At 40.3% G+C, this 22,661-nt stretch overlaps 1 protein-coding gene and 1 pseudogene across 1 annotated transcript in view; one reads left to right on the forward strand and one right to left on the reverse strand.

Moving 5' to 3' along the window:
* Positions 1 to 22,661, forward strand: part of RNF220 (ring finger protein 220) — a 206,795-nt gene that overhangs the window by 6,089 nt on the left and 178,045 nt on the right. The gene's annotated exons all lie outside the window — the stretch shown is intronic.
* LOC102888981 lies at positions 19,827 to 20,200 on the reverse strand (annotated as a pseudogene).

A 22,661-nucleotide genomic window follows, 5' to 3' on the forward strand; every position in this document is an offset into this window, starting at 1 on the left:
ACGGGTGGCGGAGTGAAGAGACGAGGTGGCCACTGCGCGGGTGTGGGGGGTGGCTTCTGCGGAAGGAGGGGGCGCCGGGGGGTGGCGAGGGGGGGCGAGAGTTGGAGGAGGCAGTGGGAAGGGCCCAGGGCGCGCTGATGAGGGAGGATGGACGTGTACACGCGCATCTGGAGCGAGCTGATCCCTCGGCACCCGCGGACTCAGAGGTTTCTGCCGTAGATTCAAAATGTTTTCCCCGTCTTGCAATTCAAATCTGTAAAACGTTCGGGGAATGTTTCCTAAGTCCAGGCCTTCGCGACTCTGAGGGATGGCTGGTATTCGGGCGAGGCGAGTCGCGGTCGCCTTTGACTGTCTGAGGCTCCCAGCCAGCACAGCGGGGCTCGTTAAAGTCCGAGCAATTTCTGGAACTCTTCCCACGGGAAGTTTTCCGGGGCTGCCTTCCGGTCAGTGGCCCCAGGTTGATTATTTGTTGGCCCTTTTTTGTTTGAAAACAAAAAACACACATTGTATCCAAATAACAAAAGTTGATCTCACTCCCCAACTCCTTCCCTCATTAGGCAGGGAAAAGGAAACTGAAAAATAGAATTATATTTTTATATTGGTTTTTCTTATTTTTAACCCTTATTACCTACACCCATCTGGTTAATAAATATTAGCTAACGTTGAAATGTATTCGTAAATATTCAGGATTTAGGGTGATAATACATTTAATAGAGTTATTTTTTAATGGTTTTTTATATTTTTTTAACTCTTATTTACCACATTCGTCTAGTCAATATCGACACATGTTGGAATGTACTCTTTAGAAATACTTGGGATTTGGAGTGATGAAACATTTTATTGTAAAATCCACATGATTTTAACAACAAAACAATAATTTTTGGATTTGAATATTCTCTTCCAACAGTTAAACAACATTTCCCGGTGCCATTTTACCCTCTTAAAAAGCGATGAACTGCAGACTTAAGGATAACTTATTGCTATATATCAGCTTAAATGCCTTGAAAAGTTTATTAAAATACAATTTAAATTGTGGCATTTGTGGTTGAACAGTGTGTCTTTATCCTCTGTAACCTCAAAGTGTGTGCTATATAGGGTGGGAATTTATAAATATCTCTATCTTTGGGGCAAGGAGGAGAATTTTCTGTAAAAGAACTTTCACCTGCTTAGCCTGTCTCTTACGCCTTTTCCAGGAAAAAGTCCTGAATTGGAACTATGGGGTGGGGCCTGGAGAAACGATAGGCTGTGGTATGAATAAGTAAACCTGGTAGATGCTAAGTAAACAGGAGTAATTTATTCCCTTCCAGCATTACCCAGTGGATCGGACTTTTCTATTACCTTAATCACATTTTAGTTTTAGTGTTAAAAATTTTTTTTTTTCTTGCATTCATGCCAATCACATTGAGGAGTTCAGTAAGTGGTAGTTGAATATTGAATGAATAAGTTGATGGTGGTGATTATGATCTAATTTTTACTTTACGTTTTCATCAATTTGCCACTCTTCGGCATCGCACTGGAGAGTATAAGGCTGTGCCATGCCAAAGGTGTAGAGGAGTGCAGAAAGAAAGGAAGAACTTGCTTATGCCCTGAGGTTTGATGATGACAAAAATAGGTAGGGAGTTTTTAAAGAGATAAGTGAAATTACCTTTCTCAAATATAGACTTATTTTGTTGATAATTTTGGGTACTAAAAACTCTTTCATAACTTAAATAATCTAAAATTTGCTCTTCTCTGTAGAAACCTAAGATTGAAGTCTATACCCTTCCCAAATGTTTTCTCACAGCGTAACATCCCCTTTAATGGAGTCCACAAATACAGATCTTCTTTTGGTGTGTATTTTAGGGAAAAAAAAAAGTTTCTTCTTAGATCCTTGTTAAAGCTGGAAACAGACAAGTGATATGGGGGTTTTGTAGATACATATAACTATCTGGCAATTCAGACATTTTACTGTCAATTTTCTCTGTAGAATGTGTTCTGATTGAAGATGACCTATAGGAAATGCAAGTTGTGTTTTTGGTAGGGAAGACATGGTGCTGCATCCAGTACATTCTGTTCAGCAGACATGGGCTTTAGGAAAGTCTAGAGCTGCAAGTGTGAAGAAGGAACCTTTTGGTACAGTCTCATGAGAAATCAAGCCCAGTAAGCCTGAGTGTGACTCACCAGATGAGGGTTGTCTTTTTCCACTGAAATTCATTTGCAGGCTGACTTATGGCTTTGCATCCATCTTAGAGCAGCAGGCAGTCAGAAAGATGTAGGGAGGGGGAAAGGGCTAGCCCTGGAGAGACCTTTGCTTTATCTTTAGGTATATGATTCCCATTTAGGTGCCAGCTAATCCTGTATTGCTCTCATTTAACCTTGCTTTTTGGGGTTTGAATTAACCAAATCGGAGTGGCCTTGTATTAAAAATACATGTTAGAAGAATAACTACTCTCTATTTGTTCCTTCGAGCCACAGCTTGAAGGCGTTTCAGATCAAAAGTGGGGAGGCAATGTAACACAGAAGTTATGAGTTCAGCCTCTGGAGTAAAATCCTGACCCTTTAGCTTACTTGCTCTGTTACCCTGGGCAAATTACTTATCCTTTCTGGGCCTCAGTATTCTCACCTGTAAAGTGGGAATTACACAACCTTAAAGGTTGTTGTGAAGGACTGAATGAAATTAAATACACAGATAATGCTTAAACAGTTCCTCGACATACTAATATGTAATGACTATTATTATTTCAGAGACAATCCGGTGGTATAGTCTTCATTGTTAAAGCACTGATGTAGCCAAACACAGGGTCATTAATAGCTACATGTATGTAGGATCCTTTCACATGCCTTATGGCAATGTGGAAAGAGGGAGGGAGAAAGGCTCAGAGCCCTTTTCTGTAATAGCCAGCTGCTTCACTTCCCTTCATTATTATCCATCCACCAGGATTAGCCCTGGTGTCCCTCTGACCTCTTTCTCTCTTCATTTTATTTAGAAGCAAGGTAATATTAAAGGCACTGAATCTCTTTGAGTCAGGAAGGGCCTTGACTAAGGTTAGATATCTAGGCAGTGGCCCAGGTTAGAAAATCTAAATCTCATCATATTTTCTTATTTTGGAATTTTGCATTATCAGATAGTGTTTGAAATAAATGGGCCATTAGAATTTGTGTGTGATAGAGATTTGGGCTGTATGTAATCAGATTTGCTGTAATGGTATTTGACTAGTGTTAGAATTCAAAGTCCTGGAGTTTCAAGTATGTCCTTAGGTTTTAAGTTTTACAGACACTTACCCTCTTGCCTTATGTAAGAGAAATCTGTGAACCTTCCCCCATCTGTGCGTGTCACAGTCCCACAGCATGATGGATTGTTTCTGCTTGGGGGAGGCTTAGGATGGGGCTTGAAGGGGCCTTGTAGGTCAGGAGAGAAATACAGCAGCAGGACTGAGCTAGGGAGGGGGGGACTGCTGGGGAGGGATTAGCAGGGGAAGGGGAGGGCAGGGTTGGGCGGGGATGGGCCTCTTCCACAGTGTTTGTGTGCATTCTCCTAGGAGTAAAAGAGGGCTGTCCATTACCCTCAGCGCACAAATAAACTCAGTGTTTTTCTCTTTGTAGAGAGAAAGCCCTATGGGGCTTGGAAATACTAGAGAATGACTCTGCATGTCAGTGGAAGAGGTGGGAGTAGGAGGATGGGAATGAGAGAGACCGACCCTCTGCCTGAGGACCTTGGATTTGAGACTGTTATTTAAATATAGTAGTTCATATTTGAAAAGCCTTCTGTTCATGTATGTGTGTAGCAGAAATAGCCATCAGAGGCCAGTTGTCCAATATCTCAATATCTATCGTTTCCTTTATGGGCTCCATTTAAGAGAAGGGGTTCAGGTCACTGGGGGACGAAATGTCTCTAGATCATGGAGCACCCACTTCTCTCTCGCTATCCTCAGTCCTTGCCACATACAGACACAAAGGTGTATGGGAGGTAGGAAGGGAAGTGCTGTCTTAATTTTCAGTTTTTAAGTAAGAGGGGAAAGTCTGGGATTTAGGCCCCAATGCCAAAAGGAGAGTTGGGTCTAAGTGGTAGATAGAGAAGTAAGGCAGCAGCGCATGCGAGGGTAAGTAATCAGCAGGGCTGCAGTTAGGGCCTAGGCTTCGGCTTCCTTCCTGAGCAGTAAAATTTAAAAAAAAAAATCCTTAGAACAACAAAAGTCTGGACGCATGGGCTTCCTTCCTGACAGGCCAACCTGGTGGGGCTTCATTCAGACTGAGCAGCAGTCAAGGCTGATTTACGGGTAAGAGATCCCCAGACAGACGGGTGGGCTTAACCCTTTCCTAACCACAGAGATGCCTAACTATGAATGCTGTCCTCTTCTTCCAACCTCCCATCATGGTGTGGGTAGCATTCTTTTTATTGCCATTTGTTCTTTATTGAAAGAGAGTACCTGCTGCTGAAGGGCCTAATACTCTCTCCATGAAAAAGCTGAGTCTATGAGTTGAGCGACTTGTTAAGAGATATTACCGTCAAGTCTGTGACAGAGCTGGCATTGTGGCTTATGGCTGGTATAACTCTCAGGCTCTTGGTGACATTATATTGACTTTGGAGCATTGCATACATCTTTGATCATGTCACATGCCACCTGGAGTCTGTATTGGGGTGATCTCGAGAGCCTCAGTTTAACTGCTATGCAGGAGTGATACCACAGAAGGAATAGCACTGCTTCGTCTTAGTCTTAGGTGTTTATTGGTGGCATTGTGGATAAAACTGTAACAGAGTACATGAGGCATGATTCTGTTTCCATCTTGAAAGAGAGTGTGATGCACTCATTAATCCATTTAATCACTTAACCGGTATTTACTGAGTACCTGCCTTGTTCTAGGAGGTGCCCTGCCCTGGGTGATACTTCAGACTACATCGAGGTCAGTAGAGTCATCTGGCAACACTGAGCATAGTTCAGCTGAGAAAACAATGGTCCTGGGTTCACTTATTCTCACAAGTACTTTTGAGCTAGGTGCTACACGAGGGGAAACACTGGATAACTGCACAAGGAGACAGACATGGGACCATGGAGGAGGAATAATTAAGCAAGTGACCTGTAAGCCAATATCTGAAAATCAAGGAGTTACTTATTCAAAGGGGCTAGGTGTGGCCATTCGCTTTTCTGGACAAAATATAGCACCTGAGAGTGGAAGAAAGAACTGCAGAACTGCCAACAATTGCTCACAGTAAAGTAAGAATAGAATTTCTCTCTGCCAGGGCCTGAGGCCTGACTTCAGATCTCTATAGTACTTCATCCTATAGCCAGGCATTCTTGAGAATGTCCATTTTGTGCTTATGTGGTTCTGGGGCCCAGCATCCTATAGAGTCTTGCTTTTACAGTAACTTTCTAAAGATAAAGTCACTATCAAATACTCTCCAATGACATAGGACATCTTAAGACCCATGAGCACCCAAAACCATGCTTGGTACAAAGTAGACACATAGGAAATGTTTGTTGAAATGAAGGAGAGTCATTACCCTGCGGATGTTTAGTGAAGTAGATCAAGGACACTGGTCTTTTTACTGAAGTTCATGCTGAGCTCTATACTTTGTCCTGCACAGAGACGAGTAGGTCTCAAAGCCTAGAGCCCTCCCTTAGCCATTAAACTAAGCCACATAGCACCCGGATTCTTGGCCGGATTTCTTGGCAAAGTTTCCAGTGGGCGGTGCATTGCTCAGGCTTGACTTTCATGAGGGAGGATAGGCGGTGTAGTGCCAATACTACTGAAGAAGAAAAAAAAAAGGAGAAGCAAACTGTTGTTCCAGCCTGGCACATGCAGGCATACTAAAAACAGTTTCTTCCAGCTGGGGCCTCTATACTCTGCCATCCCTCTTGTGGTTTTCCTTCCCCTGGTCTCTTATCGTCATCATCTCTCCACATCAACAGCATTTCCTGAGCTCCTGTGTGTAGAGCACTGTGCTCTGTGCTGTTTGCCAGACTGTCAGAGAAGTAGGAGATGAGACTTCCTCTTCTTAAAGGTCTTATAGTTAAGGTGAGTAGTTAGAAGATATACATATATATTCCCATATATATATTTCCACACATATATATGATAATATGTAATAACGGACCATAAGTGCTCTGGGATTTCAAGAGGAGTAATCCTCAAGGCTAGGTTTCTCAAAATGTGATCTAAGGTCCACCTGCTTCCGGATCAGCTGCGGTAGTAGTGGAGGGGTCAGGGTAGAGAATGCTATTTATTTTGCAGATTCCCAGGGCCCACACCAGACTTTCTAATCAGGATCACAGGGAATGTGGCCTGGACATCGGTAGATTTAGTAAACAGGTAATTCTTATGCTCCTTAAAGTTTAGGAATCACTCATCTCGGGTGAAAGTCTCAGAGGGAAGATTTCACAGAGTATGGCCCTGCACAAAGGGGAGTTAGGACTAGGCGAGTAGAGAGGAAAAGGCTGAGATTCCATTGAGGAACCCAGGAACGGTCTGAGTAAAGAACCAGGACCTGCTCCTGACAATCTGCTCCTGACAATGCCTCCTGTCAGGGGTCAGATCTGTCCAGGTGTCTCTAGTTCCCCCGCTTTGTCTTTGCTCCTCCTCAGGTCCTTTCTGCTTTATTCTCTGATTGCTGATCAGCTGACTGTATATGCACAGACCACCCCTTTCTTGGTGCAATATTGTAATTATGAGGCGGCCCAGTGGAGGGGTTCGTGGTGCTTAGCCAGATGTGAGGGAGGCCAGCTGCGCTTTGGTAGTCCTTGGGCCCCAGCCAGTGTGTCTTCTCACGGCTGTTATACTGCCCAGAAGGGGCTGGAGAGGGATTTTTGCCAGCCTCCTCTCTCCTCTTGCCCAGCCCTTAAGCTTTCTTCTTATGCTAAAATGCTCATTTGTAAAGAAATAAGGGTTGGAGGGTTAGAGGAATCTCTCAGTGGCAGAATTACTCACCAGCACCTGCAGATTGTCCATCTGCTTTAAGCCTTAACCCTTCTGGGGGCAGCTACCAGTGGGTAGAAATGAATCTGCTCGTAGGTTCTGGTGGCTTCAGATACCTGTACACTAGTGGGTGGATGCTCTCATCAACCTTGCCTGTGGACTGAGGGGTGGCGTTCTTTTCCCAGCATACTTACCTCTTTTGAAACACTCATCACATTGTATTGTATTATTTGCTTAATTATTCCTCCTCCATGGGCCCATGTCTGTCTCCTTGTGCAGTTATCCAGTGTTTCCCCTCGTGTAGCACCTAGCTCAAAAGTACTTGTGAGAATAAGTGAACCCAGGACCATTGTTTTCTCAGCTGAACTATGCTCGGCGTTGCCAGATGACTCTACTGACCTCGATATAGTCTGAAGGACCACCCAGGGCAGGGCACCTCTTGGCACATTTACAAGTGGGAAGTGATGACTAGACATAGAGGTATTGGGAACAGCTCAGTGATACAACAAGAGCCCAGAGCCAGGAGCTCTGGCTTGTCCTTTCCTAGCTGTGTAACTTTGGGTAAGCCACTTTGTTTCTCTGAGTCCTAGTAATTCATATCTAAAATGGGAGCTGGAGAATAAGCCTTGCTGCACCTTACAGAGTGTTGAATCAGAAAAGATAATACAGATGTGTTTTCTAATGTAAAAGTAACTGTATAAATGCTTCCCCCCCCACACCACACAGATAACACACACACACACACACACACACACACGCACGCACACACACACACACACACACACACTACAATATATCTATCCCCTCCCAAGAACTTCTAAGAATGGTCGTAGGACACTAAAGTAGTTTATGAAATACCTAAACAGCCAACCTAGAGGGAGCCCTCTTACATGCTGTTTCCTCCCTGAAGTTGGGCTCCAGAAGGATCTGCATTCCCTGCAGCATTATTTTCCTAGGTGGCCTGAGACAAAAGTTTTTGTAGACTTTTTGTGAAGTAGGTTGGCAAGCCACTGTCTATACAAATCTGTAACATCTCAGCTGACATTTTATTTTACCAGATTCCCGTTGAAAGGAATGTTACCCTCTGCCTGTCCTCTCAGCAAAGTTTGTAGCACCCTTATGTTTTTCAGTTTCTAGGGCCAGTGACTCTATTCTTACTTTGTGGAGGGAAATGTTTCAGCTCAGGGGCATAATCCCTCAGCCTAAGAAATGACAGGCAAAATGAAGATGAAGGGGGCTTTCTGCCTCAGGACCTTTCCTAGGCTGCAAAAATAGCCATGCTCTCCGGGTGGGCGAGTATGACAAGATGAAGAGGGCCATGTCAGATTCGGAAGGCTTTGGAAGGGCTCGCCCTTAGGAGAGATCTTTAGAAGTCAGAGCTGGGCCAGGACGACTGGAAAGAGCAAGCATTTGAAGAAGGCTTTACTTCTGCGTAAACTTCACTGTGTGATTATTTAATAGACCATTAACAAGCAGATTCATTAACAAGATCTTAATTAACAAGTTCCAGGGTTATTCCTCCAACTTCCCAGGGGAACTGTTCTCCTCCTATTTAGTTCCAGAGACTTCCTATCCTTAAACTAACCATACCAGACGCATTTAAATTCAGTCTTTTTATTGCAAGTGAAATGACTGCGGGCAAAAGCAGGAGCATAAGCACTACTTCTTATAAGAATAGCTAACACCTTCTGAGTGCTTTCTATGTGTCAGGCACTATTCTGCGTGCTTTATAGGTAATTTAACTCTCATAAAGTTCCTATGAGATAGGTATTGTTATCATCTCCATTTTACAGATGAGGAAACTGAGTCACAGAGTGTTTAAGTAATGTGCCCATTGCCACAAAAGCAAGAAATAGCAGAGATGTGATTCAAACACAGGCAATCTGGCTTTAGAATCAATAGGAAGGAGAACAGTCCTAGGAGAGGGAGGCCTATGGGGCAGATTTGTGAGGTAATAAGAATAGGAACAATACATATGTCTGCTCACTGTGTGTCAGTTCTCAGCACTTCATGTATATATGTCAGGCTGTGTCCATACTCAAAGAAATTGTAGGAGTCTTATGTAGTGTGGCAGTCCTTAGGCATGATCTATTTTGGCCCAGCCACAAGATTTCATCACCCTACCTACACTGTGAGTTCCTTGAGGTAGAGATTGTGTCTCATTCATCTCTGTTCCCAGTACCTAATGTGTTGTTTGGAACTTACTAGTTATGATCTGAAAAAAACCAACTTTGTCAAATATACCCTTTGATGGGAGGGGGAAGATGATTTAGCATCTGCTACCTCCTAGTGCTCTATGTGGTGCAGTGCCCGTTTTTGAGATACTCAGCACTTTATGATATAGCCGTTTAAGAAGAGCTAACTCTGTAAGATAGGATAGATGCATCTGGTCTTTCTAGACTAGCACTAGTACCAATCTCCTAAGGCTGTTATGAGAATTAAATGAGTTAAAATACAAGTCCTAAGGACAGTTCCTGGCACAAAGTTAGTCTTTAATGAATGTTAGCTGTAATCACTGTTATTAGGGCTTGGGCACAGATTTGAAGTCTCTTGAACCAGGCCCTGACCCCCACCTCTACTCTCGATTACATTACAGGAACAATGACTCTGGCGAGCCCTGATCTCTGACGGGGTTTATGCAGTGTGTGACAGGTCTTTCTAAAGCTGGTACCTATAATATTATCTTTCCTTCTTGGCCTCAGTTAAATGGGGGCTGGAGCAAAGATGACTAGAGCTCATCTGATGATCCCCCTTTTTAGCTATGCTACAACGCATAGGGTGGAAATAACTAGCATTTTACACTGACTTCTTACCTGGGGAAGGACAGTGAAGCATCAGGACTTTATTTCGTGATAAAGGGCATGGCTAGTCTTGTTCTTTGCCTCAGCCTTGCCAGCCACTAATATAGTAAGCCTATGGACCATTTACTTTGCCAACTTTATTAGAGAGAGGATAAGAAAGTGGCAGAATGCCTAGAATCATTGGGACATTTGAGCTAGGAAGGAACTGTTGCAGGTTGCTTTATTTTTGCTTATTTTCTAATTACTCACATGAAACTTAAGACTGTGTTTTCCCCTTTACCCTAAGAAAAAAAATATTTTTCCCTACCCAGATTCACGTTCCATCGTACACTCTACAAATACCCTTCTTCTTAATCCAAACTCGAAGACTCACTAGAGCACCCATTCTCACAGCTGGCTACTTCTGCTCCCACTCCAGTGTTCACCCCCTGCCCCATCATCTTTAGTTAACGATAGATGCTCGTAAACCCCCAAACTGGCCTCCCTCTTCCCAACTTAGCATCCTTGTGTTCTTCTAAGTAGCTGGCCATAATATCACTTTCTTTAGCAGCATTCTAACTTCTAAGAAGCTTAATAGGCAAAGAGATTGTGGGGTCTTTGACTTTCTCTGAGCCTCAGCCCTAAGTGGTTTATTCTATTAAGCTGATTCTTGGTGGTGGATAGAGCTTTGCTGGATAAGAAGTTGGTGGGTGGGGTGGGGGGGTGCATTTAGAGAAATAGGATACTTTCACTTCCTCTTCTAGTCCTCCCCACCCTCCAACCTATTCCTGCCCTGTGATTCTGTTTTTAGAGCTCAGGAATGAAGGGAGTGGTAACAAAGCTAAAATAAAGAACTTTTTTTAGAGGCTGTAAGATGTTGGCTTCTTTTTCTGAGCTGCGATTTGCCTCCTTACCTCTACCCTTTCTGCCCATTTGTTTCTGCTCTTCAGTCAGCTGCTTATGAATTTTTCCTTTCTTTCCTTCCACCCCAACTTTTCTCTCCGCTCCAATTCTAGCTCCAAAAAAAGAAAATGAATAAAAATTATGAACTGTTGATGCAAAGGGAAGAAATCCAGGTGTGGAATGTAAAATATAAAATAACAGATTCGATTCTAATAAAGGAAACAATGCAGACTTCTTCTTGGTGTTTTTTTTTTTTCTTCAGAGTTTCACCAAGATAAATTTATTTCTTCTGCTATTTTGACCCAGATTAAAGATTTTCAGATTTGCCTATTAGCATTCTGTTTTGGTTCAGGAGAGCCAACAGGTTGGGAGAGCAGAAGAGTGTCTGTTTTTTTATTGGATGATATTGAGCAGCAGAGAAACTGCAAGGGATATCTGTGAGCAGAAAAAACGAGGCGGTTGGAGAAGTGAGGGAAAGGAATCAAGAGTATAGTGTAGGAAAAAAGTACAGAAGGGTCTTCGCAGGAAAGGCAGGAAGAAAACCAAAAGGAACCAGAAAGCTAAAAAGAAGGAAAGAAGGTGGAGGTGGGAAGATGACAGAAAATTTGAAGCATTTTAAGGAATTATTAATAATTTGTTTAATATCTATTGTTGATAAAGGTATGGGGAAATGGGGCCATGTACACATAGTTGATGGGAATGTAAAGTGGTATTTTTTTAGAGGGCAATTGGGCAATAGCTATCCAGGAAAATTTTCAATGCAAATATTTTTTGATAGGATTCAACTATAGGTATTTAATCCTACATATATTTGGTCAAGAACCTAAAGATATATATACTTTATAGTATTGTTCATACAGAAATTTGAAAAAACAGAAGCAATCTAAATGTACATCGATAGGGAATTGGTCAAATAAATTATGATACATCTATATAATAGAATACTATGTAATGGTTTTAAAAAATGAGTTAGGGCCTTCTTACTAATTGGTTCTGTTTTTTCCAAATGGTCAAGTGGGATAGGATGTATAGTCACAATTGCTGGGGAAATGTGTGATTTTTGTTGTTGTTGTTTACAGAACTAATTTTTATTTCTGAATTTGTTTGTGAAAAGGTTAACTGATGGTTATTTCAGTTTTACCATTCAAATAATACAGACTCATCCTGCTCTGGGAGCTATATAGCAAAGGGTGTTTAAAAATGAAAAGAGACGTAAAAGTGGTCGAATTCTTGCTACTTTCTTCAAGTGAGCAGGATGAGGTGGAGAGAGGAGATGTGAGGGGTAAGTGGGATCCCATTTAACCAGCTCTGTTTGTGGCCCTTTCTATGAGGGTTTTCCTTCAAGTTGGCACGACAGCCAAGTAGAAGCAGGCCAGAAGACTTCATCCCCAGCCATCATCTAAGTGGGGTCTCCTCTCCTCGTGCATCGCCAAGGCTGGCGGTGGCCGTTGGCCGAGGTCTTTGTAGGGTTAGGGTCTAGAGAACACAAACCTGCCATTGGCTCAATGTGATATGTGCTCATCTGTCTTTCTCCCTCTGACAGTAAATAATGGTTAAAATCGAGTATAAATAATTTCCCCATTAATTTGCATGCCAGCAAGAGAAAAGCAGATTTGGTTTTACCTTCCCAAATAGTAAAGGGAGATCTCTGGGCCTTGCTCCCAGTTGGCCCTGACGTCCAGTTCAGAGGAGGGATTCCATGTAGTATTGGATACCACTAATGACTTCATCCTTCTCGGAATTTCCCTCCCTTGGCTTCTGAGACATTATATTCCCATCATTCTGCTCCTACTTCTTCTACTCTATTTTTGTTCCCATCATATTGTATGTTTCCCCATATCACAGCACTTAACAATTTTTTTTATTGTGATAGAGAGTGAAGTATGTGCATTGGCAAAAGGAGCAAGGTGCTATGTTAGTCTGTGGAGGAATTTTAAAACAACAGTCAACTAAAAGTTGGTCTGCTTTTTAAGAACATCATGTGCTAACAATTTTAAACAATTTCGGTTATAAGATATTTCTCCCCGAAACTATCTTTTGTTGATCTGCATTCTAGAAAATTGCTGTGGTTACTTTTGAGTTTTAATAATACATATGTAAGTTTCCAATTAGCACATTTTCTATTATTTATTTTTTAACAAACATTGTATTCCTTAAAGAAGAATTGGGAGAACTTCCAGTTATACCATGGGCCCTGATGTCTGCAGACTTGGTTCGCTCTGTAAGTGCCAAACGGTTCAGAAGCACCTGTGCTCACTTAGGGTGTAGTTTCCGTCTCCAACTCCTGTACTACTGCGTATTCCTGCATGTGAGCAGTAGATTCAAAATAAACAATAAAATGAAGAAACATAAATTGAGTTATTTCAATTTGGCAACTACTTGGAGTTCTTATTTGTGTTTAAATTTTGAAACAGTGAAACAAAGTGATATATTTTTTCTTAAGTGTGAATTGTAGGATGTGACAATTTTGTTTGTTATGTGCAAATTTTAGTTTGTTTAGTAAATAGTTTACTAAATTAGGATACCTTTAAAAATAAAACATTCTTTTAAAATTGTTAACTACTTACGTTAAAACTAAAGAATTATGACATGATTATTTATTTGTCACAAAAAATTGATCTGCTGTGTCAAATATGCCTGATAGGCCCCTGGTGGCGATGTTTGAATTGAATTATGAATGATGAACAGGTGATAACCACGTAAGGATTAGGGAGGAGGGCATCTTGGCTCATTTGGGTTGCAGAGAGAAGGTCTGAGAACTGGGATGGCCTGAACTTAGAGAACGTGGCAGTGGGCGTATTGGAGAGGGGCCAGATCTCTGGGAATCTTTTAGATCATGGAGAATTTGGATTTTATCCTAGATGCGACAGGGAGCCATGAAGTGTTTTAAACAGGAAGCAGTACCATGTTGTGATTTATCACTTAAAAAGATTACTCAGGCTGCTGTGTGAATAATGGATTGAAGTTGGGTAAGTGTTAGTAAAAGAAGACCAGTGTAAAAAGGCCACTGCAGTAGTCACAGTGGGGGTGTGTGGGGGGCAGAATAATGTCTTAGACTTTTTGAAATATCCACAATGCTTTTCCCATAGTAGGTACTTAATAAATACCCAATAAATAAATTTATAAAATACTAAGTGCCTAAAATAAAAACCTACAACAGAGCAGGTGTTGAACAACATGGCTTTAAGCCATGAGCGCTGTCTTTGGAGTTTAACAGATTGAACTTTAGTTGAAGCTCTGGCACTTATTAGCTGTGTTGCTTTGAGACAGGTAATTTAAACTTTTTGAGCCCCAAATTCTTTGTCTGCAAAATGGGAATGAACTGCCTCACCTTTATGTTTTGTTGAAGAAATTAAATGAGATAATATATTTATAGCATGGTGCCTGATCCACGGTAGCTATTCAGTAGCTGTGACTGTTATGGTTAACAGGACATGAGATAGTGGTCAGTGAAGCTTTGATGTGGTTACAGCCACGGGAAACAGGGCATCCGGTGTTCCTTAGGATATCAGGAACACTTTGGACTGATTCACAATTGAGATTCTCCTGGATCTAAACTTTGCTGGCCTTTGAGTAACTGGATTTTTGAGTCTAAAGAGGAAAAAACAAATAAGAAGAGGGGCTTTGGAAAGAGGAAGTTAGGGTTAGAGCATTCTCTCTCAGCTCAGTTCTTCCCCCTGATTTTAGGAGGAGTCATTCTCCTGTCGCTTCATTTCCAAGTGGAACAGGGAAGTCCTAAGGTATGTGCTTCCTTCATACACGAAGTACTTACTCCTTTAAGCAAGTTTCCACTTTTCTCTGCAAAAGCTCCCTGGGGCATAGGGAGCTTTCGTCTTGTACCTAGTTAAATGCCTCAATTAAGGATGCAATCATAGCTGTTTGGCTCTGTAAATCATTTGACCCTCACCTAGAGCAGCCCGGTCCTCTGGGGTCCTAGCAATGACCATTCTGAATCCATGAAGGTGGAGCTGCGTTTATTTTTTTTAGTGGGCAGATAGGTACTTCTTTGGGGGGTGATATATTTTTTTCTTAAGGTTTTCTTGCCAAGATATGTGTATATGTGTGAGTGAAAGAGAATAAAAAGAAAGAAAAAATACCCAACAGTGTACAGAAACTGTTAGCACAAAGGCCCGGGGAGAGACTTGCGGGGGGAAGATAGGGAAGTGATTTCGCCCAGTTTAAATCCCACTTGAACTGTGTGGTTTCTGAGTCCTGAACCTTTTGAGGTTCAAGTTGAGTGCACTCTTGACAAAACGTGATTTTCTGGTTCACATCAAAAAGGCTTTAAAAAACTTCGAAGTCCTTTCCTTGGGACATCAAACAGTCCTCAACAAAGCAGGATGCTGATGAGATGTGTGCAAATGAACAGATTAAATTCTCCTGTGAGGATTAGATTCTCCTTAAGAAGCATGTGAAGTTGGAAACACGGGAGATACGGCTATGCCAAAACATACTCACTCACGGGGACCCCAGAGTGCCCTCGTGCTTGTGCTTGTTTACCCGAGTACCTCCTGGGCCTAGAGGCTGACCTTATTTGTTATAAGGTTCACATAGGAGTACCCAGGGAATTAGAAACTGAAAACAAACTCTTCTGTATTCTCTATCTTGCCTAAGGCAACACTTATGTCCCCCAATAAAAGGTGTAAATTAACTTAGAAAAGATAGGTCATTCCTTTGAAAAATTGTCAGTTGTCTTGGTGGCTTAGAGCAGAATTTTGCTTATTGAACCAGCCTCAATCTTTAGAGAAATAAGGGCTTAAATGTCTGCTGCCTTATGGTAAATGCACTAGCAGACTTTGGGATTGGTGTAGCAAACCAACCAATACAGTAGAATTTCTGTTACCGAGGGAGCAGCTGAAGCTAAAGTCGACTGCGTAGACACAGCTGTTTATGAAACAGTTTCTGACCTGAGCAGCTAAAATATTAATGATTAGCTTTAAGGAGAAGCAACTCTGAGGCCACTTTCCTGAAGAAACCATAATTAGCAATTAAAATATATTTTAAAAACTGTTCCAACCAGCAGCTTCTAAATAAATAATTGTCACTGCTGATTGAACTTGTTTTATTTCCCTGTATTTTTTCTTATCTTTTTTCTCCCTGCATAACTTACAACCCTGTAAATGCTCAGTAGCTGTTAATATGATTCTGTCAATACGTTTACCATGGTGACTTGGGCTGTATTTGGCAAGCATTTGAAGAAATCAGTCACTGGTTGGAGGGAGGAAAGACAAGCTGTCGATATCCAGGGAGAAATGCTAATAACCCTGGTGACAAATCATCCTCTGGATTCTCCAAGGGTCAAGAAAAAGCATCTCTTAGACATAGGAGCTCAGGGCTAAGTGGTGGTGACTTGTTAAGAAGCGCGGACATTAGCTGTCACAGACCTGCAATGTCCTTTTCATTGTCTTATTTTGTACCTTTCAAAGCCACAGATGAGTTTGGGAGAAAACAGACCTGGATTTGGATTTTTTTCTCCTGCTTTTTAACTGCGTGACCTTGAGCAATTGTAAGCCTTCATTTTCTCATCTGTGAGTTAGGGATTATAATACCTTGCTTCATAAGGGAATGGGAAGGGTCTGGCACAAAGACATTATTCGCTGCTTCTCAAACTCTTCTGGAAACGTACACAAATGACAGAAGAAAATAAACTTCTGGCCCAAGCATGGTAATGGTGTATAGGAAGTATAACATATCTGGGAATCTTGTTCTATCTTAAATTTTTGTGAATTTTGCATTCTGGGTTTAAATTATCAAAATAACGTCCAAATATGCTTATTAAGAAGTAAAATTGGTGCTCCGATATAATTCATTAACTTGACATACATTTATGGAATACCTACTATGTGTCAAGCAATTCAAGATACCAGAGATAACAGCAGTGAATAAGGTAGGTAGGGTCTGAGCTTCTAGTGAGCTTCCAGGAAAACCTAGTATTGGGTATTTCTCAGATTTCCTGTGACTCACTTGAGAGGACACCAAACTCACACCAGTGAATCCGGGGAAGACTCTTCACTGGCTCTCTGCCATGATTTTAAATGGAGAGAATGAAACATCTATACAGAGAGAACCACTAATATTTTGGCATGTATCTTTTCAGATTCTTTTTTATAAGTAGATAGATAAATCAACAAATATTTGTAGGATTATTCTAACATGCTAGCATATGACTTTGTTTTTCACTTTTTCATTTATTATAATGTTCCATGTCAATAAATATAGATCCATATCACTCTTAATAGCTATTTAGTATTCCATTGCAGGGATGTGTCTCATTTTATTTAACCAGTCTCTGGTTGTCTAATTACGTTGTTTCCAGCTTTTCAATATTATAAACAACACTACAGAGAACAACCTTGTAAGTTCACCTTTGTCAAGTGTCTGGTTATTTTCTTAGACTATATTCCTAAAAGAAGAATTATTGAATAAAAAGTATGCATATTAACATTTTTATGCCTGTTGCCAGATTACCTATTTCTTTATGTTCTTATCAACGCATTATGGTAAAGCTTTTAAATCTTTATCAATTTAATAGGCAAAAAATTGTATTTTGTTTATTTAATCTGCATTTATTTAGTGAAATTAAACTTTTTTTAATGTTTATTGAGATTAGTTTATCTTCTTTTTTGAATTACCTGTTTATGTCCTTAATCCATGGGGTGTCCATCTTTATCTTGTTTATTTCAAGAGCTCTTTTTATAAGAAGGATATTCATATTTTGTTATCTATAATATATGTTCTACATTTTCCCCCAGTTTGTCATTTGTCTTGATATATTATGACATATTACATATTATGTTATGGTGGGGTTTTGTAGTTGTTTATTTTACATACAGAAACTTTTCATTTTTAATGAGGCAGTTTATCGTTTCTTTCCTTTTTAGTTTCTGACTTTTAGCTTATCCTTAGAAAGGTATAAGGCCACTCCCAATCAGTCCTTAAAGCTATTAAAATATGCAGTTGTTCTTTCAAAGATAACAGTCTCCAACTTGGAAAAAGTCTAAATCCTAAGCTCCTGTGGATGTCCACTCAAATGGAAGATAAGAGGCATCAGACCTGAGAGGAAGTCCACAGGGATCCAAGATAACTGATGAAGTTTACATCCTAATGGAAAACACAGGCAGTAATGAAAATGTGGTGAGAGATATAATAGGTGAAAAGTAGAGAATGCTATGGAAGGTAACAAAGGGGAAACTAACTGAGTCCAAGGTCTCAGGATATGCATCCTAGAAGAATAGATGTTTTTAAGTTGAGATTTTAAAACTGAGTAGAAGTTAGGTAAAGAGTCGGGAAATACATTTCATACAAGACAATGGCTAATGCAAAGAGCTACAGTTTAAAACTAAGTTATGGTAGCCACTAGCCATACGGGGGCTATTTAAATTTAAGTTAATTAAAGTTAAATAAGATTAAAATTTTATTTCCTCAGTCCCACTAGCTACAGTTCAAATACAAACTACGCACATATGACTTAGTGGCTATTATAGTGAACAGCTCGGGTACAGAACTCTCATCATTGCAGAAAGTTCTGTTGGACAGCACAGTGGAAAAAGAGCTTGATGTATTCAGGGAACTGAAAAGGGTTCACTCTAGCAGGTACATAATGTGCCAAGGTGGGCAGTGGGAAAAGATGAAGAGGATGCAAAGAATGGAGAGACTTAGTCAAAGCTGACCCTGTTATTGGTGCTGATGTTCCTACCCTGTTACAGAGAAGGTGGAAGGAAGCAGGGGAATACATTTGTTTTATTATATAACAACCCTACAGGTAGATGTTATCTCCATTTTACAAACAATGCAGCTGAGACTCCAAGTACTTAAGACATTTGACCAACACACAGCTAGTTATTGACAGAGTTGCAATTCAAAGCCAGACCTGCCTGATGCCAAAAACCTATGCTCTTCCCCTGTATCATTTCAATAGATGACAGAAAGCTCTACTGAGTGATCTCTTAGATCAGGATGGAAGGGATTCTAACTTAGACTCCTCAACTTGGTACTTCCTCTATTGAGGGAGTATTAATCATGGATGAGCTTGGGACCCAGCCTGGAAGTACAAGAGAGAGCTTAGAGGCAGAACTTCCTTTGGAGGCTTAGGCCTCCTGTTTCCTGAGTCTCAAAGAGAAACTCCTTCAGCTGCACTGGAGACCTTGACATTAGCCCAATTCAAGGGGGAACTCTGCCCAGGGGCCAACCCTCAGAACTAGGACTGCATTGCCAAGAAGAGCAGTAGTCTTGAAGAACCCAAACCTGTCAGGGGCACTCATGAGCATCAGAACATATGACTTGGTTCATCTCCTGACCTAGAACCTATTGTGGTAGCCACTTCCTAGTTCTTATCTTAGGAAAGAAAGTGCCGATGCCCAGTTAAAGGTGGAAGTCCTTGCCTTAGTGCCATCCCAACTTGTCCAGCAGTTGAGAGAAGAGTATATTAAGCCATGCCTGCCCCAGCCCTAAGCAGCCATAGAGAATGAGGCCTTTAATTTGCTGTCACAGCTCCAAGCATTTCTGAACCAGAGAAAGTTATGCTTGGCAGGATATTAAAGAGAACATTACAATCAGAATGTGAACTTTGGATTGCCCTGTTTCCTAAGTCTAATATCTAGTATTTTATAGTGTGAATATGGTACCTTTACCATATCTCTGAGCTGGAATGAATGAATAAAAGGGAAGATAAAATGTATGATTATACGGATCAGGAATAATGAGGGATGCAAATCTGAGGATGTACAAGAGATAAATAAAAGGATTAGCCTTGGAGATGAACAGTAAATCTAAGAAAAGTGGAAGAAGAGAAAACTTTAAATGGATGAGGAGGAGAAGATGCTATTGGACTCTACCTTAAAAGTAGGAAGTAAGATACTTGTGGAGAACAGTGCAGGAAATGATAGGGTAGCAGATAGAAACTTAATAAATGGAAGTTTGCGATCGCTATTGAATGTAGTGCATAGAATAATCAAGACATGATAATAGGAGTTAGCAGCATTTCATCATTCATTTATTCATTCTACAAATTTTACTGAGTACCTGTTATGCTATGAACCATTAAGTAATCAGGATCCAATGTAAACAAGACCCAGCTTCTATCTTTAAGCAGCTCATAGTTCTTGTGGGGAACATAGATATGTAAACCAAATATGTTACATTAAGGTAAGTATTTTATGAGGGATAAGTACATGGCGTAGCTACAGAAATAGCACCAAACCTAGAATTAGGTCAGGGAATACTTTTTTCTGGTTTCACAACTATATTTGACAATCAGCAGTCAGTTCTCATCCACATTGACTGTAGATTTTTTAAAGTGGTCAGACATACCTAGGTAACCAACATATAGAACTTGTTTGGTGAATCTTTGTCTTCATTATATTTTCTGGACAACCACACACAGATATGGTATGGGGCATTCCTTATTCCATTGGCCCAGGTAGCCTTGTTGAGTCTGGTGACAATGCCCATATATCTAGAGTTCCCATCTCCTTCATGGTAAATTTCCAGATCTCTTTGAGTGACCAGGGAGCATGCTTTTTGAAGCTCACTTCATAGATGCACTTGTGAATGTTGACAGTGTATTCTCTGGTCACTACTTCATTGATAGCAGAATAGTCCTTCTTGCCACCCTTTGTAGGAGCCATTCTGCCAGACCCAGGTTGGAAAGCAAGGAATCCTTAAATACTGTCTTTATACTAATGGAACCCAAAATTATAACTCCAACTATGACCTTGTTCTCTAGGCTCCACACTGGTATGCATAGTCGCCTACCTGTTGTCTTCAGTTGGATGTCTAAAAGACATTTCAAGCATTATGTCTTTTAAAAAAGAATCTAAAGGAGAGCTCTTGATGCTCCTTTCCTTTTTAAAAACAAACACAATTAAAAATAATCTTGCTTCCTCACTGGTTTTCCCCATCTCAGGAAATGGCATCACCATTTCTTCACTTGTTCTGGCCAGAAAGTTAGGAATCATCCTGTTTCTGCTCCTACCCTCCTACACAAGTGCCTAAGTATCTTCTTACTCTACTCTCACACTCTGTGGAAGCAAGACATATTAAATAGTTCAGAACACATTGAACAATTTAACAATTTTGAGATATAAATTTGAGATTTGAAATTATCAGGATTCAGACCAAATATCTTTTCATTTAAAAACACATCTAGCAGTTCACAGTGGTTAATGTACTTTTTGTTTGTTCCCCAATTACATTAATTTTTTCTTTTGTATCATGAAATATACACATAGAGAAAGGTGCACAAAACATATTGTACAGTTAAACAAATAATTGTATGGTGAACACTCATGAAATCACACTCAGCTCAAGAAACAATCTTCCTATCATCTTAGAAGCCCCTCGTATGCTTCTCCTTGATTACAATCCATCCTTCTCTTACTTGGATAATTACTATCTTGACTTTTATGATGATTATTTTTCTGCTTTTCTTTACAATTTTACTTGTGTCTACATCCCTAAAAGATATAGTTTAGTTTAGCATTTTTTGATGCTTATGTGGGTGAAATTGCTCTTTTTGTACTGTTTTTGTCTTTTCTTTTGTTTATCACTAAGCTTGTAGGATTCATCCATACTATTGCATGTAGCTAGAGTTCATTCATTTTTATGGCTGTGTGATAGTCCATTGTATAACTATATCCCGATTCATATATCCATTCTAGTGGCGATACACATTTTAGGTTATTTCTAATTTCTGGTTCTTATGAGAAAAAGCTAATATAAACATTTTTTATATGTATCTTGCTGGACAGGATACACATTTCTTTAGCGCAGAAATCCACGAGTAGAATTGCTGGCTAAAATCTGTTTTCCAAAGAGCTTCTACTAATTCGTTACACTGCCAGCCGTGCGTGAGAGTTTTTGTTGCTCCACTTTCTCCCCAATACTTGGTATTGTGAGACTTTTTAATTTTTGCCAGTGTTGTGGATATATAATGATTTCTTAGTATGGTTCTTATTTACATTTCCCTGGTTATTGATAAGGTAGAGCACCTTTTCATATGTTTATTGGCCATTAAAATTTTTCTCTTTTTTGAAGAATCTGTTTAGGATTTTGCTTATTTTTCTATTGGGTAGTCTCTTCCCTGATTTCTTCACATAGGCTTAGTATATTCCTTCTACTCGACCATTTTTTTAAATGAATATCTTCTATAAATATATCCTATATATTCTAACCGATCTCCTTATTTCTAAACTTAAACCCTTTCATTCGATCCTCTGTATAGCTACCAGAGTTCTGTTTCTAAGACAAACCCTGTTTTCGTAATCCCCAGAACTTTTCAATGACTCCTCATGGCCTCCTGGACAACGCAGCATGTAAGACCCTCCATCAGCTGCCCCCTGCCTAACAAGCTTCAACTCTCGTGGGATCCTCTCAGCCCCCTCCTCCCTCTTTATCTACTGTAACCTCCATCTCTACTAAACTGCCTTCAGTTCCTTGAACACAGAAAACTGTTTTACATTTGCCTTTGCCAGAGTTACTCTTTTTCTTCCCTTTGCCTTTAATTTGGAGAATACCTACTCACCTTTTTTAAAGCTCAATTCAAAGGTAAATTCCTCTGCAAAACCTTTCCAACCCTCTTTCTCATCTTTCATTAACCTTTCCATCTTTTATCCTTCTACTAAATATGCTATGTATTATTACTTCTATTAAGGCACCTGTTTACTCTATTGCATTGTACCTGCCTCTCCCATCAGGCTGTACATAAGTCCTCTGAAGGCATGGGAAGCTCTTGAAGGCAGGGAAATGTCTTATTCCTCTTTTTATTCTCAAGGCCTAGCACAGTGGCACAGAGCAGGCAGTAGTAAATAGTAGGAATTGTTATTAATATCATTACCATTATTGTGATAGATGTCTTTTCCTTATTAGATTGTGAATTCCTTGAGAGTCTGGTGCTTGGGTGGCATGCAATGACATTTGTCTAATGAATGAATAACTTCTGAAAACTTCAGAAAACAACAATTGCTTTAAAGTGATATTTGGAGTAGGAATATAGAAGCCATGAGTATTAAATTTGTAGAGAAATAATTCTAGTTTACATCCATCTCATGAGGATGAAATTTGAGGCTCAAACTAATTCAAAGCAAAATT

Source organism: Pteropus alecto, unplaced genomic scaffold (assembly GCF_000325575.1).
Source record: "Pteropus alecto unplaced genomic scaffold, ASM32557v1 scaffold484, whole genome shotgun sequence".
NCBI lineage: Eukaryota > Metazoa > Chordata > Mammalia > Chiroptera > Pteropodidae > Pteropus > Pteropus alecto.